The sequence below is a fragment of the Pleurodeles waltl genome, chromosome 8 (assembly GCF_031143425.1).
Source record: "Pleurodeles waltl isolate 20211129_DDA chromosome 8, aPleWal1.hap1.20221129, whole genome shotgun sequence".
Taxonomy (NCBI): Eukaryota; Metazoa; Chordata; class Amphibia; order Caudata; family Salamandridae; genus Pleurodeles; species Pleurodeles waltl.
Window position 1 is genome coordinate 395,081,622 of NC_090447.1, and position 18,462 is coordinate 395,100,083.

Below are 18,462 nucleotides of genomic sequence, written 5' to 3' on the forward strand. Positions count from 1 at the left end.
TCGGTCCCTCCGGACGATCTTGTAGCCCTCTGGGATAGCGATGGCGATGTCGGGAGCTGAAGAGGCGTTCATCCAGGTCTCCGTGAGGAAGGCAACGTCCGGGGCGGTGGCGTCTAGGAGGTTCCAGAGTTCGATGGCGTGTCTGTGGACGGAGCGGGTGTTGAGCAGGATGCACTTGAGGTGGGTGCTGCTGGTGTTCGACTTGGCGGGTGCTGGTGTGCGTCTGGTCTGGGTGCGGGAGAACTTGCAGGCGTGGCAGCTGAAGGGTCCGTGGGTGCGTCGTGGTGTGGCTTGGTGGCAGTCTGGGAGTCGGCCGGTGTTGAGAGCGATGAGGGTGGCGGCGGAGTACGTCAGGCGGGTCGGTCTGGATCTTCTTTGGCCAGGGGTCCTGGCGCTGGACGCGATCCGGTCGTGGACGGGCGCAGACGGGCTTACCTTTGGCGCGCCTTCGGCGCGCCCGCTGCGCGTGACCGCTGCGCGTTCGCACGGTCGCCATATAAGGCGAAGTGCGCGGGTGGGCGGGGCAGCTGGGAGGCGGGAGCGGGGAGGGAACAGAAAGGAAAAACCTATTTGCGTCCCCTTGTAAGTTTACTTATTAAGGTCAGGGTACTAACACACCCCAGGGACACTTTTGCCGAACACTGGGACAGAGAAAACACTAAGGTTATCTCCTTCCAAAAGTCTTGTGATGGAAAATCCTCATTTTGACATCTTGCACAAGCTCATTGCTAGTGCTGCAGATTGTTTTTTTGTGGGTCCAATAGGTGCACCCAGGTTCGATTTCTTTCTGTGAATTAAGTCAAGTGACCTAAGGAAACAGGGTTCTTTCAGTTCATCTATTTTTTTTAATGAGTGTCAATGTTCACAGTTTGATCAGTGTTTGCAATACTGATCATGAACTTTGAAGTTAGTGTCCATTGGAAAAAACATATAACTATATATGGCTATTTCATTGATATTTTAATAATTATTGCAGTATCTAATCTCAACTTTGGCATCAGCTCCTTTAGCCTTGGCTGCTTTAAAAAGCTACCAAGGAGATTCAAGGTACCTTTGTAGACCAATGTTTAGTCTCAGACAAAGTAGTCTGCATTCTGGTCTGTATGGAATACATGCATTCTCAAACTTTAATATTGCCATGTGGCCTATCGAACTTTGAGGACCAGGGCAAAGCTTGACAACTAGAATATGGAATTGTTTTCCCATACCCTTTACCTGTTTAACTTCACTCACCCGATTAATTATTGCAGTATCTAATCTCAACTTTGGCATCAGCTCCCTTAGCCTTGGCTGCTTTAAAAAGCTACCAAGGAGATTCAAGGTACCTTTGTAGACCAATGTTTAGTCTCAGACAAAGTAGTCTGCATTCTGGTCAGTATGGAATATATGCATTCTCAAACTTTAATATTGCCATGTGGCCTATCGAACTTTGAGGACCAGGGCAAAGCTTGACAACTAGAATATGGAATTGTTTTCCCATACCCTTTACCTGTTTAACTTCACTCACCTGATAGTTTTTTTTTTAATGTTTCGGACACTCTGTTCCTTTCCAGCTCTGATGACAAAGGATGATCTCTAATTGGTTCGTGAAAGAATAGATGCCTGAATTTACAGACACTGCTGTTGAGTTTTTTATATCACAGGCAATAGCTTCAGCTGACATGGTGACAATGTTTTTTCATCAACCAGATCATAAATGAGAATATTTCATGGACAACACTATAGTGAAGCCTTCATGCTCTGTTACTGTTTTTTGTCTTCTGGGCCTGCATCCATGCTTTTAACTTGTAAGTCTACAAGACTCATCTCTTTCATGACGTGTGAAACGGGAGCAAGGCATGTGTCTATGATATAACATCCTCTGCAACTTAAACATTTATCTGTCCTCAATCCATTGAGGAAGTGAGTGTCTCTAGTGGTTTAATATTTTGAGCAGGGATGAGTAGGTGAACCCTGAGATAACAGAGGGTAATCTTGCGCAGGCTGAGATGCCTGGATGGGGCTTTCAGAAGAAACAACAGAAATTATAGTAGTTGATCCTTCATCAGGGGCTTTGTTGGGAACTTACTGTTGGAAAATGGGTTATTTTTAAGGGCAGGTAAGAACCTACACTTAGCAATAGGCCACTAACCTCCACTTAGGTCCAGTCAGGTCTCAGTAAATTAAACCTAGCTCAACCCATGGTAGCTTGGCAACGAGCGACAAGGCTTAACTAAGGAGACAAAGCGTAAATCATTCAAATATCACAAAACAGTAATTAAATAAAACACAGGAAACAGTTTAAAAATCCGAAATCAATTTATACACATAGATTATATTTTTATCATTAAAATGACACCAAAACGAATAAAATCGGATAAGGGGAACCGGAGATATGAATTTTTAAAGAATTAATGCTTTCTAGCGAATTAGAAGCAACTAGCGTTCAAAGGGTTAAAAAAAAAGGTCACACTGGAAAGGAAGAAAGTCCAGAGTTCAGGCCACCCATGAGGTAACACTGTCACACTTACTTTCAGAAGTGTTTGATTCAGGAAAATGGTCCACATCACCAGCCAAGGGTTCAGAGGCTCTGGTGTGCCTCTTGGGGTCTGGGACTACAACTCCCACAATGCACCTCTTCAACTTATGGAGTTGCTCCAAACATCTCCAAACTTCTGGATCTTCTTCCAGAGTTCCTTTTTGTGTCCTTGAAGTGTCCACAACTTGATCAAAGGTTCCAGAAGCTCTGAGTTGCTCCTTGGGAGTTGGGACTACAATTCCCAGAATCTACCTGGTCAGAATCCTCAAATGGCCACTGGACACTGGTCAGCTGGGCTCTGCTTGCAGGACTTGATACAGGGGACTCTGGGCAGCTCCTTTGTACCTGTAGCAAACAGGGAGTCCCTTCTTGAAGCAGTAGAAGACAGGTAAAGTCCTTTTAGTTGTGAAGCCCAAGTGTGCAGCTGGTGCAGTCCTCCAGAGTGCAGTGTCCAGGTGCAGGTCAGGGGTACAGCAGGGCAGTCCTTCTTCTCCTGTAGTTCTTCCTTGTTGGAATCTGATAGGGATCGGAGGTGTGGGTGCAGGTCTGCCAGTTTTATCCCTGTGCAGGATTCTTCCCCCTCTGATGACCACTTCCTGGGAAGTGTGGCAAAAATCAATCCCAGGGAGCAACATTCCTCAAAAATCCATTATGGCGGAAAGTGATTTTTGGAGGTTACCTCTGGCTGAGCCTACCCACTGGTGTGGCTAAAAATCCTAAGGCACCCCTCTCCTGCCCTCTCCTAATCTAATCAAGGGGGCACCTAATTGTCTGGGTTTCCAGGATGTGGGGATGTTACTGGGTTGCTCCAAGTGTCCTTCTCTGCCTTTGAAGACCAGTTTGGCAGCCCTCCCCCTTCCTGCCTCACCATCTGCTGAGGGGAGATCTCCTCCCACAGGCACATCTCTTTGTTTGAAGCCAGGCCACTTCACAGCTGCCAGAGGCTGGCCAATCAGAGCCCAGCAGCAAAAACACTGCAGGGCTGAAGTTGGCAACTTTTCAGGTAAAGTTTAAATCTCTTTACCTGAACAAGTTATATTAAATCCAACAACTGGAAGTTGTGGGATTTATTATAACAATTAATTTGATACCAAACGTTTGGTATCTATTACTTAAGAGGACTTTTAAAATTAAAATAAAGTCTCCCCATTCTAGCCTATGGAGGCCATTCAATACAATGAGGGAAAAACGAATTTGGCTGTTTTACCTCACCAGGGCTTATAAAACTATTTCTATAAGGTCCCTGCTTATAGTTACATGGCACCCAGTCCTAGGGGCACATAGGGCACACCTTAGGGGTGACTTATATGTACAAATAAGGTAGTTTAAGACTTTGAAACTACTTTTAATTCCAAAGTCGAATTTGCATATAACTTTAATTTAAAAGCATCCAGCAAGGCAGGCCTGCCTTTAAAATGACACTGGGCACCTCAGCAGTGAACCTATGGGTGCACTACCTATGCTGGGGTTCTTAAACTTCCATGCCCTACCATATACTAGGGACTTATAGGTAGGTTGACTTAGCCAATTATAATTAGCCTAATTTGCATACAGATTTTACACAGAGCACAGGCCCTGGGACTGGTTAGCAGTACCCAGGGCACCATCAGAGTCAGGAAAACCCCAGCAAAAATTGGAAAATGGTGACAGAAAGTTAGGGGGCCTCTGCAATCAGCCCTGTTCTCTCACACTTACAGTTCATCCATTGATGACAGCTCACACGGTTCCACGTTAAGCATAAAATATTAGAAGGAGTTTTCAGTGTTTGTGTGGCTTTTCCCTTTAATCATAAAATAGAAAAAAACAGACACACAATCACTCAAATCTCTTTCTACAGTTTGGTGCAAAACTGGAATCATCATTACTGGGACCTTCAAAGCAAATAATCACCTGATCTCCCTGACAGTGTATTGTAGGTTTTGGTACATTTTCCCTTGTCACCATAAGATTTCATAACTGCCTTGCTGGATCTGTCGCTCAGCTTCACATCCTGAACCGAGTGGAGCCATCTTCTCCAGTGTGGCATTTCTGTCCTCAGTATAAGGTCAAACAAAGTTTCAGCAGGTGACACATCTGTAACGGTGTGTGGTATCACCTGACAGTCTCTCTGGGTTTGCATATTGTCTTTAAAATAGGATACCTTGTGAGTTTCACCACTTGTCACTCTTTCATCTGTGTGACCATGAACCACTCAATGATGTTATTGTTGTCTAATGGAGTTTGTTGTCAGAATTGACCTAGACTAGGAGGAGGAGTATCAAGAAGATGCTGATAAGCACAAATGCTCCCCATTGCCCTGACCTAAGGAAAACAAGCAATTCCATCTATAGCAAACAGAATATGTTGACCCGTGGCAATGGGTCCAAAGGAGTCAACTACCACATCTCCCTATGCTCCTGGTGGCAATTCAGACGTTTGCAAGGCTGAAGGGGACTGTCTCTTCTGACAAGGCAGGCGCTAATCATATTTTGAACATGTTTGACAATGCAGGCGCTAAACATATTTTCAGCAAGTCATCCTAACCACAAACCTTTTGTAAAAGTAGCCTTTTCTTGGTGCCAACACCCAGTGACCCTCATAAGTGAAACTGACAACTTTTTTGCAGGGCTATGGGAAGAACTAGACTAGTGCCTCTTACTATGAGTCCTCTTTGTGGAGAGCCAAACTCCCATTGAACATTGTGTAAAGCTTGAAGATCCTTACTTCTGAAGCACCTGTGTATTGTTTTTGCTGCTTGAGAATCTTCCCAGCTCTGGCTAGGGGCTTCCAATGTGGTTTGTAGGATGCTCTCCTTAGGTAAAACTGAAGACGAGGCTTGCTTGATGTCCTAGTGAAGGTATTGCTCAGCAGCTGATTGCTTTGTGTCATATCTGGTGAGCAGGAAGCTGTAGAAAATATCAGCAGGGTTCTAATCATTTCCTTGGATGATGGAAGAAAGTGAAACAGTAAATGTGTGATATGAAGCTTCATCTCTGTTGGCACATGGAAATGTTAGCTTTTGGTTTGTCAAACATTTAAGTGAGTTTCTTGTGTTCAGTGATTATAAAGAAGGACATTTCATAAAAGAACAGATGCAAATGATCACAAAACCGCTCCATTGCCAGGCTTTCTTTGCCACCTGTGAGTAGTGCACCCCAAGGTTCATTATGTTGTGACTTGCACATGCAATCACAAATTGTGAAGCTTTAGGGCTGGCATTCAATGCTACAGGCCAGGTGTTTCAATTGGGTTCCACCCATTCAGTATGAATGTTTTGCTTTTTGGATTGCTTGATTTCAGACTTTTTACTGTGGGTGAGTCTCAATATATGTGTCTCACTTACAGTAATCACATGGTAAATGGACTGCATGTGTTTATCACTAGTGTCAGTCTTTTAAGATACTGCTGCTGCAGTGCAGCAATGGTAAGGGGCATTTGGATGGTTACATGTGAACACATGTTCACACATGTGTGTACTTGTTTGCAGGCTGCACATGTGAGATTGCCATGTGCTTAGGTAGGCTAGTAGAGAGGAGACTGAAGGATCAGATACTGACCTGAGGTAAGCCTCATAATGCTAATGTACACTAAAAGAGAAGGTCAGTGCGATTACTGTTTTGTCTGTAGTGACACCTTATTACACACATAAGGAGAGAACTGCCTTAGAGTGCAGTTTTGGCCTACACACACCTGTGATGTATCTGAATGGGGTGTAACCTAGGCGGGAACATAAAATCTTCAAGCTCCGAAAAGATATCTGTACAACTTATGGGTTTTGCAGAGTTGTCATATTTCTATGGTTCAGATCAGAATCAGAACCTAGGCCTTCTGTCACCCTGCTGTGAAACTGTGATTACATTTCTCTCCAGCAGCCAGAATGAAGGCTTCCCCAAACAAATTGAGCAAATAATGGTTCTGTGGGCCTGGAGGAGTTGCACCAATCAATAGGCTGTCACACTGTACCAGGGAAGGGACTGCTCATGGCAACTGAACAAAGGAGAGAGACAGACCTCAGAGCCAACAGAGGAGGAGGCTCCCCTTTGAAGATTTAGGGAGGGAAACCCTAGCAGGGATGTGAGGGTGGGGCAGAGTTGAAGCCTCCAGAGGAGATGTGACTCCTGGATGATGCCATTTTGAACTGCCCCAGCATGCTGTGCAGGAGGGTTGGGACAGGGGTGGAGAAGTTATGTGGACCCTACTTTGTGCCAGGGATGCCTGGCTTCTGGAACCTTTAAGTCCCCTTTACAAGTTTGTGAACAAGGGGGAGACTCACTCTTGTTTGATGGATTCACTGAGCTTTGGTGTTCGAACCAGGTGACACTAGTTACAACTGGCAGAAAGAACCCCCTGATGTCCCTGACCAGTTGATCGCAGGACCAGTGGGGCTGGATGCCTTAAAGACACGGAGGACCAGTTGGGGGAAAGCCCTGGACCTCTGCGCTCAGAGAGAGGGACCAGGTGGAAAGCTGGTGCAGGGAGCCAAGGGAACCCACTGTCTGTGGATTACACAGCTGCTGCAACTACTCCTGGTGGCTAGAGTCAGCCACAAGGAGTAAAATGATACAAAGATAACCAAAATCCCTAATCTTAACCCCTAATCACCATAAGACTGGGGGAGCACAGTTGCACCCCCGTGATGCAGTGCTTCTGCCCCACTCCCCATGTATGGGAGGAGTGGATGGCACCACAAGCACAAAAATCAAATGACCTGCTCCTGTGACTGCATGAGGGGGTGTGGGACACAGGAGCCAGTGGGGCAGCCAGGTGTATGCTAGCTGAGCTGCTCCAACAAAGGAAGCACAAAGGAGCCACACAGGGGTGCTCGGGTAGGACTGAGCAACCCCTCCAAATCACAAATAGAAGGCAAGGAAGTGCACACCGCAAGGCACCACTTCATCACAGGAAGCAGTAAAGCTGATAATACGCACACTTCAAGAGGATCACACCATAATTCCCTGATAGGCTTCTGAAGCTGCCTAATTTTCTGTACACATTGTTGCCCCAGGATAACTGGGGTGCCACCAAAGAACAAAAGGGAGTGTGGAGGCCTGTAGGAGTGCAGCAGATCCTCCCTAAAAAGGTTTCACAAGGGACTGACCCTATGCCTCTGGGGTCCTTGAAACCAGGATCCATCTAGAATTTTTCTAAATGTTTTTAAGCATTCCCAAGACTTGAGCTTTGGCTCTGCAGCGAGGAGTGCAACACCCTCTATGGGCCTATTGCATGGTTGCATTTATGTTAATCTGAATATGTTTAAGAAAGGTACATATTGTACAATGTTCTCAGGGGATAAGTCTGTGATTGCATGCGGTGTAGTCCAAAATGTGACATCTTTATAATTGCATTTTCAGGGCTGGAAAGTTTATAAAACACAGACACCTGTTTTGCTCATTTTGTTTTATTGATATAATAATGTTAGCAATGATCTTTGATTAAAGTGAATATGCTTTATTAGCATTAATAAGTGTACTTATACCATATGATTAATATTGATGATTGCATTTAAGTGCAAAATGTTGTCTGTAACGTATGGTTTGTTGATCTTTAAACTTTGACCACACCAGTAGACTCACCTGATATATTTGTATTATCCCTCTAGGCGACGAAAGGCGATTATCTGATATCATTGATAGTATTTTTCATCTGACTATGCACATATTAGTGAATAACTGCAGAGTATTTAGTAGCATATGTGATAAATTTACTTTTAATTTTCTCTAACAGGAACGCCAGTTGTTGAGTGCTATTATTGCATGCCAATGAATGATGATTACTAGCCCACACCACATCCCCTGAGTAGGTCTTGGACTGCTGTGCTTCGCTACCCTGAGAGATGTCATGTGCACAATGGGGTGCTTGGTTCCCAGTAAGGAGAATTATGGAACTATTAGTTGTGCAGGTCACACAACTAATAACCCACTTTCCAACACCTGGCATCTATAGTGATCGTTGTCTGGAGATTAGGCACAGAATGGGAAACGTTCTCAGCTTCCAAGTTGCATTATATGATGTCTTTGAAAGCCTTTTCACTACTTGTTGACCATTAATAGACTTGACCTTCACAGTCACTAAATTAACTTGAGCTCAACCGCCTGGGAACTGTGGCACAGATCAGACAGGCTTTACTTAAGGCAATGTGTAAAATACTTATGCTTTACTAAAACAGTAATAAAATCAAAGTCATAAGCGATAAAAATGTCAAACCAAATTAGAAAATTGGGTAAAATATATTTAACAAAATGACATCAAAGCAACAAAATCCAATAATGGGATCCAAAGATATTAATTTAAAAAAATTTAAGTATAAAGACCATCAAAAGGCACAATGTACCAATGATAGACTATGGAAGCAGTAGACAAGGACCTAGTTGCGACTTGAGGTCAACCTCAATTGAGCCTGGGTCATAAATGCCAAGTGAATTGGTCCCAGTGAGATTCTGAAAGTAAAACATTAAAAAAGTTTTTAAAGTCTCATTTTAGAAAGGGGAACCAAAGGCTAGATTCTTGAAGCAAGTTGGTGCCGCTAGAGCTCAGAAGCATTGGTGACTTTGTGTTGAGAAAAGTCTCAAAGCAGAAGGGGACTTAGTCGTGTTTTTTCAGAAGTGGTTGGTGTCTAGAGCGGACGAGCTGAAATTCAGTCTTACACCATGGTACTACCAATTTGGTACTTTCCAGAGCAGGTTCGTCTGAAGCTGTGTAGTAAAAGTTTCTAACAGTTTTTTAATTTTCCTATGGTGTCCCAGCAACCACAGGAATACATGTTTAAGGCCCCAGGACCTAAGGGGAAGATACATAGTGGTTCTCATGGTATCAGGCAGATGCCAAGAGCTAAGTCCAGTCTAGGTACAGTTGTCATTGATCAGCTGAGGACTTCAGGGAAAATACCTCTTCCAGCTTGCTGTGCTCTGTGAGACACACATAAGATCAACCAAGTGACCCTTGGAGTTCACTTCTTTGTCTTGGGAGCAAGAATGTGGAAGAGGAGTTTTTGAAAGACTACTGCATATAGGATAATAAAATAGAATGAGAAGTCTCTACATCATATTACCAAAAGGTAAAGACGTATTATCCTTCTTGGACTATTCTTGGTATAATCAAGCCAATAAAGATCCTGTTCTATTTTCTTAGCACCTAAATATATTTTAAAAAATCAGTTCTCAGTATGATTTTCCATGCATACACTCCCACATACGCCCTCTGTAGACAGTACTCACTTTCAAACAAACAGGATGATTAAGACACCTCCACGGCAGGTTCAAGAAAATGGAATTTTTTTATATTGTTCATGTATATGCAATTGATATTTTACAGCCTTAAAAAAGCCCCATACCTGTCTGCCATGAAGGAGTGAAGCATATGTTTACTGTGGCTCAAAGACACAAAGTAACAAGAATGAAACAATTTCAACAAGCAGCTCTGTATTTTTATTTTTGTATTCACTAACATTCATCAAATGATTGCCTCTGCTATCTTGTTTGTGCTACCTGACCAAGTCATGCTGCCAATATGACAACTAATAAGTGTGAGCATCACCAAACCCAATGAAACCTAACTCAAAGCACACAATGATGCTCATATGTGCATGTACAAATAAGATTGTGAATGACTTTGAAATTAAGGGCCAGATGTAGCAAGTTCTGATTTTGCGAATCGGAAATTGCAAGTCGTGCGATTCGCAATTTCCGATTCGCAAAATCGGATGCAGAACGATGTCTCAGAGACCGTCTGCAATTCGCTATGGGGTCGCAAAGACCCACCTCATTAATATTAATGAGGTGGGTCACATTTTGCGACCCCATAGCGAGTCCCTGCACTCACAGGGATGGTGGCCTGCTGAAGACAGCAGACCTCCATGTCTGTGACTGCTTTTTAAATAAAGCAGTTTTTTAAAATTTATTTTGCAGCCTGTTTTCCTTAAAGGAAAACGAGTTGCAAAATAAAAAAAAATAACAAAACCATTTGGTTTAGTTTTTGGCAACATTCACATTTTCCGCATTCGCGGTCACAAAGCAATTTAGCATTGCGATGCAAGTCGCAAATAGTAAGGGGGCACCCCTTCCTATTTGCGAGTCGCATTCACAATTTGCGAGTCGGTACCGACTCGCAAATTGTGAATGAGCATCGCAATAAGCATTTTGCATGGCGCAAACTGCGATTTACACAGTTTGCACCATGCAAAATGCTTCCTACATCTGGCCCTAAGTCACTCATTGATCAGGAGGCATGTATATCTTGAGAACTGCAACAGTGAGACCCTCACTATGACTGGCAGTCTTTTTCAAAGACTGCCAAAGCCACTGCAGCCAGTAGATATTTGGAATCATTGGAAGACTGTTAGACCTGAAAGCCTTAGGGTGGTCACCCCTAACTTTTTGCCTGCCTCCCTCCATCTTTTTAACACTGTTTTTGTAGGCTTTAGGACTCTGCACACTTTACCACTGCTAATCAGTGCTAACGTGCATATGCTCTTTCCCTAAAACATGTTAACATTGGTTCACACCCAATTGGCATTTTTTATCTACTTGTCAGTCCCTAGTAAAGTGCTCTACATGTGCCCTGGGCCTTTAGACTGAATGCTACTAGTGGGGCTGAGGGTCTGGTTGTTCCACTCACTTAAGTACCCCCTTAAACATGTCTCAGGCCTGCCATTGCAAGACCTGTGTGTGCAGTTTCACTGCCACTTCGACTTGCCATTTAAAGTACTTGCCAAGCCTTAAACTCCCCTTTTTCTATATATAAGTCACCCCTAAGGTAGGCCCTACGTAACCCATAGGGCACGGTGCTATGTAGATAAAAGGCAGGACATGTACCTGTGCAGTTTACATGTCCTGGTGGTGGAAAGCTCCTAAATTAGCTTCCCACTGCTGTGAGGCCTGCTCCTTTCATAGGCTAACATTAGGGCTACCCTCATATACTGTTTGAGTGGGAGATTCTGGTAAGAAAGGAGTAGACAGGTCATATTTAGTATGACAAGAATGAAAATACAGAATCCTGCTGACTGGTGAGGTTGGATTTTATATTAATATTTTAGAAATGCCACTTCTAGAAAGTGAGCATTTGTATGCACTTAAAATCCTTCTGTGCCATACAGCCTGTCTCCAATCCACGTCTGGCCTGGGCTGATTGACAGCTCCCTTGTGCATTTCACCCAGACAACCACAAACCCAGGCTGCTAAGTCACACTTGCACACATCTGCATACTGAATGGATCTTCCTGGGCTGGAAGGGTGGAGGGCCTGACACATTTAAAAGGACAGTGGCCTGCCCCCACACCAAGGACTGCCACACCCCCTACTGGGACTCTGGCAGACAGACCTGTTCTCAAAGGGGACCTTGAGCATTTCAAAACCACTCTTTGAAGTCTCCCCCAATTCAACTGCACTTATATATAAAAACTGAGTCTCTAACCCTACCACCTCAGACACTTCCTGGGAAAGAAACTCTGAACCAGAACCTGCAACCTGCCAAGAGAAGCTGCCTGGCTGCCCAAAGGACTCACCTGGACTGCTTAGCTATAAAGGACTGCCATCTTCCTGTTGCCCTGCTGCCTTGCTGGCCTCTGGCTCTGCTGAGAAATAATCTCAAAGGGCTTGGATTGAGCTTGCCTCCTGTTTTCTGAAGTCTTAGGGCCAAAAAGACTTCACTTCTGCAAAGAACTCCTTGTGCAATGAAAAATCCATGCACAGCCTGCCAGAATTGATGCACAGCCTGCCGAACCCGAACGACGCAGCCAGTCTCCCCGAGTGGAGATCAACACAGCGCCAGAGTTGCAACCGGAACTTTGACACACAACCCACTGGATTGACGCAGTACCGAGCAGGAACAACGTAGCCCGCCTTTCTGCTAGAGGAATCAACGCAGCACCTGCCCTGCAACAGAAACTCTGACGCATCACCCACCAGATCAACGCAACACCTGTGACTTTGTCCTGCATGCCCAGGATTTCCATGCATCGTCCCAGGGCGTCAAAAGACTGCGTATCGCAAGGAGGATTCAAGCCTGTGTTCCAGATTTTGACGCAAAGCCGTTGCTGTGTGGAAAATAATTGACACTTCGTCTATGTGCACCCGGAAATCAGACACACACCTACCTTTTTCAATGCATCTCCTCCTCTGCGGTGTTCGTGCGTGTAATGTTGACACAAACCAGGTACTTCGTGCTTGCAAGACACAATCGTTGCTTTTAAGAACTTAAAACTCATCTGATTATTACAAAAGTGATATTTCAACTTGTATGTATAAATTCTCGATTGTTTTGACCTTAATCTACTCAGATAAACATTCTAGATTTTTTTCTAAACTTGTGTGGTGTATTTTTGTGGTGTTTTCACTGTGTTAGTGCATGATTTATTGCACAAATACTTTACACATTGCCTTCTAAGTTAAGCTTTACTGCTCAGTGCCAAACTACTTGAGGGTTTCCGGTCAATGGAGCACCTGGCCTGCAGTTCGGTTTTTGCTTTTGTCACCATAAGTGCACCGGGTATGCCCAGACATGGGTCCTGGGCTCACTATGCTACTGGATTCAAGCTAGCCTGGCTAATGAAGGGTTGTACCCTGAAACCGGACTGAGGATGCTTGTTTCCAGTCCAAGGAGGACCTGGCCTGGCAGTTCGGGCTAGACTGTTCCCATGGGGAACAGGGTCAAGACTGATTTGCACATGGCTGGTTCCAAACTGGGTGGCATGGTGAGCAAAAGAATTGATGGATTAAACCCAGATCTGTGACTGGGGATGATTGTTTGTTTGGTTCCACATTATGTCCAAAAGTTGTGTTTGTAAGCTACCAGAGGGTGGGCACAGGATAATTTGGATTGGTTGTGGTCCCTATTTGGACTAGGGTATATCCCTCTGCCAACTAGAGACCCCATTTCTAACAAGGACTGCCACTCATTTATGGATGGAAGTCCGACTCCTGAAGAGGCAGTTGCATCGTCAACACCGCCATGGAAGCAAGACTCCACCTGCCATATTACAAGCCTTAATACGACTTGGAAGAGTCTTGCTGGCGTGATAGTGCTGGCAGTGCAAAGACGTCAGGACCCATCCCCTCCCGGACGACCTCCTCAACAAAGAAGGTAAGTGATCATCTGAAAGGGGGATAGTGTGGGCGTGTATGTGTGCAAATGTGGATGCATGTGTGCAAGTCTGCGAGTGAGTGAGGGGTGCATGTATACAAGTGTGCATAAGCAGAGGAGGGAGTGTGTGAATATATGCGTGCCTGAAGGGGGGAGAATTGTGGATGAGCGAGGTGGGGGGTGTGTGCATGTGTTTGTGTGAGCGAACGGGGTGAGCAGGTGAGTGGATGAATGCGGTGCAGGAGGTAGGGAGGTGTGCATGTTGGCAGGGGTGCTAATGTGTGAGTGTGGGTGTGTGTATGTCAGTGTGAGTGTGGGTGTTTGGATGGATGTGTACGGTTGGGGGTGTTTGAAAGTGTGTGGAGGGGTGGGAGGGTTTGTAAGTGTGTGGACGGGTGGGGGGTTGCATGGAGGTGTGGGGACATGTGTGCATGTGTGTGCCAGTGACAGGAATGGGATTCCTGTCACCAGGTGCATTACTGCCAGGGTTTTTGTTGTGGGGTGACCCCCACGGAAAGCCTGGTGGTGTGCAGTCTCATAATCCACCTGACAGGCAGAGGCCTTTCGCTGGGCTGGAGGTGCTCACCGCTGGCCACGTTGGTGTAATCACACCAGCGGACCAGGTGGCGTTGAGGAGGTTTGGCTTCGGCCAAACCCCACAACTTGTGATGTGGTGGTCTTCACCACTAGTTCCGCAGCGGTAAGACTGTCACACCAAGGCTGGCGGTCTGATGACCGCCAGCCTCCTAATGAGGACCTGATCCTTGTATGCTATGTGGCGAGCTCTTCTTTCTTGTTCCGTCTCCATGCTTTCATTTCATGTATCTGAAAGATTTTCATAGAGTATCATGACGTGCGTATTGTGACACGTGCATCTTCAACACTACATCTACTATGTCTAGATTTGCAGATATCTTCCTTAATACCTTTCCAGTACAGTATGTGTAATTTGTTGACCAAAGACACAGCAAGAATCTATTCTCCTCATGAAAGTTTCACTTCACGTTGGCAATGTACATTGTTTTTCATGACAAATATGGTTGATGTAATATGCAGTCTATCTTATTACACCTGTGGTAGGTGTATCATCAGTTCAATATTATTGTCTTTAGTACATACAACCCTAATTAAAACCCTAATGTACTTACTCTTCTTGTCGCTGTACTTTATATAACATAAACTCTTTCACAAGGATGCTGCAAGCCACTAAATAGCTCCATTACCATTCAGAGGAATGAAGCTGAAGGAAGAGTTTCTTTATGGTTCATGGAACTCTGCAGTGTAATAGCCTTCCAACTTAGAACAAGCATTTGCAATGCAACGGGTCTCGCGTTTGCTCATGTTAGAGCTAATACCGTTGTAAACTCATAACCCGACTTTTTACCTATCGGCAAAAGTGCATTCATGCACATAACCCGAAAAAGTGCAATTAACTATGTAAAGCGCTCGACTTCTGCCAAGCGAAATTGCGCTAGTAAATTAGAAAAAAAGTAGTCCACGAGCCGGACAGAAAACAGCGAGCCTCGCATGTTGTCTGTACTTGGTCGATGCGCTCGAGGGGGGCTAGCCACTGGAAAAGGCATGATGTATGCATGCCTTAGACTAATAAAAGCAAGCAGATTTTAATAGGCAAGCCCACGAACCAATGAAAAACACGGACGTGACGTCGACAGGGCTCTGAGCCCTTTTCTAAACACTAAAGCGTCTCACTGCAATACGCATGCGCGAGCGCATGCAACGCAGGCTCGACCCTAAAAAGGGGATTTTATTTCTGCAAACAAATGGTGACACTCTCACCCTTTCCAGAAACTCCCTTTACACCTTAAGCACCTAGCCTTTTTCAAATGAACATAGGATGGTTGCAGGCATGAAGAATAAAAGTGAAATGCAGTTAGTAATTGTGCGTGAAAGGTCAGTGAAATCAATGTAACATATATCAGATTAAAAAATTATGTAACTCAAATTGAGTCGAAATGTGCAGAGAGGCTCCGTCTTTCCTGTAATGACCCATAGCATTAAAAAAATTAAAAATGTTGCCATTTAAGTCTCATTTCTGCTGATCAGAAAAACAGATTAGAAAAATGAAAAACCCGATTTTCTTGTCTAAACCACAGCTGTTCTCATAGTGATCTACTGCTGTCAGGAGGCATTATAGTGTCACCGCTCAGCTTCAATACGTTGTTACCGTTGAGCACTCGCATCATTTTCACACTAAAGGTGACTAGAGATGTCATAACTCAACAGTAATAAGGCAATTATAGACAGACTTTTGTACGAGGATTACAGGCTCTCAATTATTAGATACGCTCTAACGTCACGTGATGACTGGCTTCATAGTGAAGAACTACACTGTTATAAGACACTTCCTTTATGTTTAGGTAACGGCCATCTCCACTACTAACGTTTTTCTATTCTCCGAAAAAGATGTGTTCCAAAGGAAGACTAATAAGAAACGAAAGTTCTAGTCTAAAACTAAGAAAACAAATCAAACAGTTAATATTAATCCTAAGATAAGTCAAAAACAGTTGAGCCCACTGTAACAAAAGTATTCTGATATCTATTTAGCCAATAGTAAAACATATTTTGAAAGCCGTGGCACGAGTCAATCATTGCTCTTAGTTTTTGAGATACCTACATGTGTACACATCAACCTAGCTTATTCTAAAAATATTGTTTTTTTAGTGTCATGCATGCATGGACTGGATGTTGCATGTCTTTATACTGTGTCTTGGTGAGCAAGAACTTCTTCCTATGAATCATAAAATCACACAGAAGCAGGGCTAATTTCGTTAACTCTGTTAAGTTACACCTGGATGTTTTTCGAGATCTAGTCAACACCGACTGACAATATTATTTATTGATCACAGACGCTTGTAAATCACTCTTTTAGTTACCCAAATTAGGGTATTAATTCGTTATTATCTACAGAAATTTGATATTTAGATCATGCCTGGATAGCCCGGCACCCAATTAAAATGTGATCACATTTACAACATTGTTATTCAATCTAAATTAGATATTAAGGGGCATTTTTATAATTAACTGGCACAGCATGGTGCTGCACCAAAATTGGCAGCGCCATGTTGCATCAGTTCTGAAATGCAGGGATGCACCGTATTTACAAAAATACGGCCACCCCTGTGTTTCCTGTAGTGCTGGTGGTAAAATTACCTGCCAACGCAGGCCTCCTTGCACCATAGTGCAAGGGAGTCTGCATTGAAGGGAAGGATTGTTTATGTGCATGAATGTGTCCCTTCCTGCACATAAACAATCTACAATGGCGATCTGGCACTTCTATGTGTGGTTCAGAATGCAGCACACATAGAAGTACCAACTCATCAATATTTAATGATTGTTTATATGTAGGAAGGGGCTCATTCCTGCACATAAACAAACATTCATGACAGTTTTGCTCTTTCTATGTGTTCTGCAGAATGCAGCACACATGGAAAAAGCAAAAACAAAGAGAAATTAAACCATTTGTTCTTATTGTGCCATGCTAATGCCACTGCTGGGGTGGCGTTAGTTTTTGGTGCTGTCATAGATTTACAGATTCTTGTAAATCTGAGGCAGCATCAAAAGCAATGGGTGTTACGGTGGAAGCCATCGGGGAAGGTTCATCTACACAGTGACAGTAAGCCACAAAAAAGTGCCGCTCCAGTGGAGCTATGGGGCTTGTAAATATGCCCCTAAGTTCCTTAAGGCATTTTGGGGAACCGTTTAACTGTCAATGACAAGAAACTTATAGACCGCTTCAGGAAACTAGATCAAGACTATATCATTATTATTATTAATATTATTGTTGTTGTTATTATTATTATTATGACTACTACTGATAGCATTATGTATATTGTGCAGATGCTTGACGCTTTTTTCATTCCAAACGTTAGAAGGAGGTCAAACGTGTGTGTAAAATCAGAAGAGGGGCCATTCATGTTTCTATGTGTGAGAATTTGGGAAAAAGAGTTGAAGTTTTTAGTTCCATTTTTCAAGATTGTGGAAGTTTAAGGAGTGTTGCATCCATTCACTTCTAGTAAATGCTGTCCTGTAGCGTCCTTATCTTCCTTGCCAAAGTATGCACAGCTCCTTGTCATCTTGGCCGTGGTTCTACTTGCATGTTCGCTTTTTCAGTTCAAGTCATTGATGTTGATTGCTCTTCTTCTGCAGGGAAGGCACGCTGTCACTCTCTCAGATATAGGTTATATTTACTGGTGCGGTCTGCATGGAAATTTTCATGATACTTTATTTCCCCTCGGTAAGTGCAGAAACATTAATTAAATTATTATATTTATTTACACAATGTTGTCAAGAATGATATAACAAATTAAAACTTACAACATGAGCAGCGCTTTCTGAAACCTCCATGGTGTTATGTCTTCTCCCTGTTGCCTCTATGACCTTCTATGCTCTTTTCTCATAATTCTCCACTAATTAGTTGCTGTTCTCATGGTAGTTTGCAGATATCTTGATATTAAATATTTTTCACAACTGACAGCATAGACAATGCACCTACAGGCATTTTCAGTTTATGAAAGTGGCACTGAAATCGAAGGCATAGGGCTTTATTTACGACGGTTTTGTTAATTGTTGGTATACCTTTCTCTCATGGCATGCCCATCTTACTCCTGATTTCCAGGCAGAAGCCTGTAGTACTATTTTTTTATGTAGGGAATTCAGGAGTATATCAGTAGTAGTGCGAGAGTAAATCAGAGCCCAATCTTTGTGAATCGAGTCCACAGAAATGTGTCAAATGGTAATACATGATAACAGTTCCGTTTTCAAGATAATGCCTTTGGAAGAGTCATGCTGTTTCATATAGTGGGCTGCCAGACTCGATGTTGGCGGTCATCTGCAAATAAAAACACAGAGCAAATAAGATAGACAAGAGT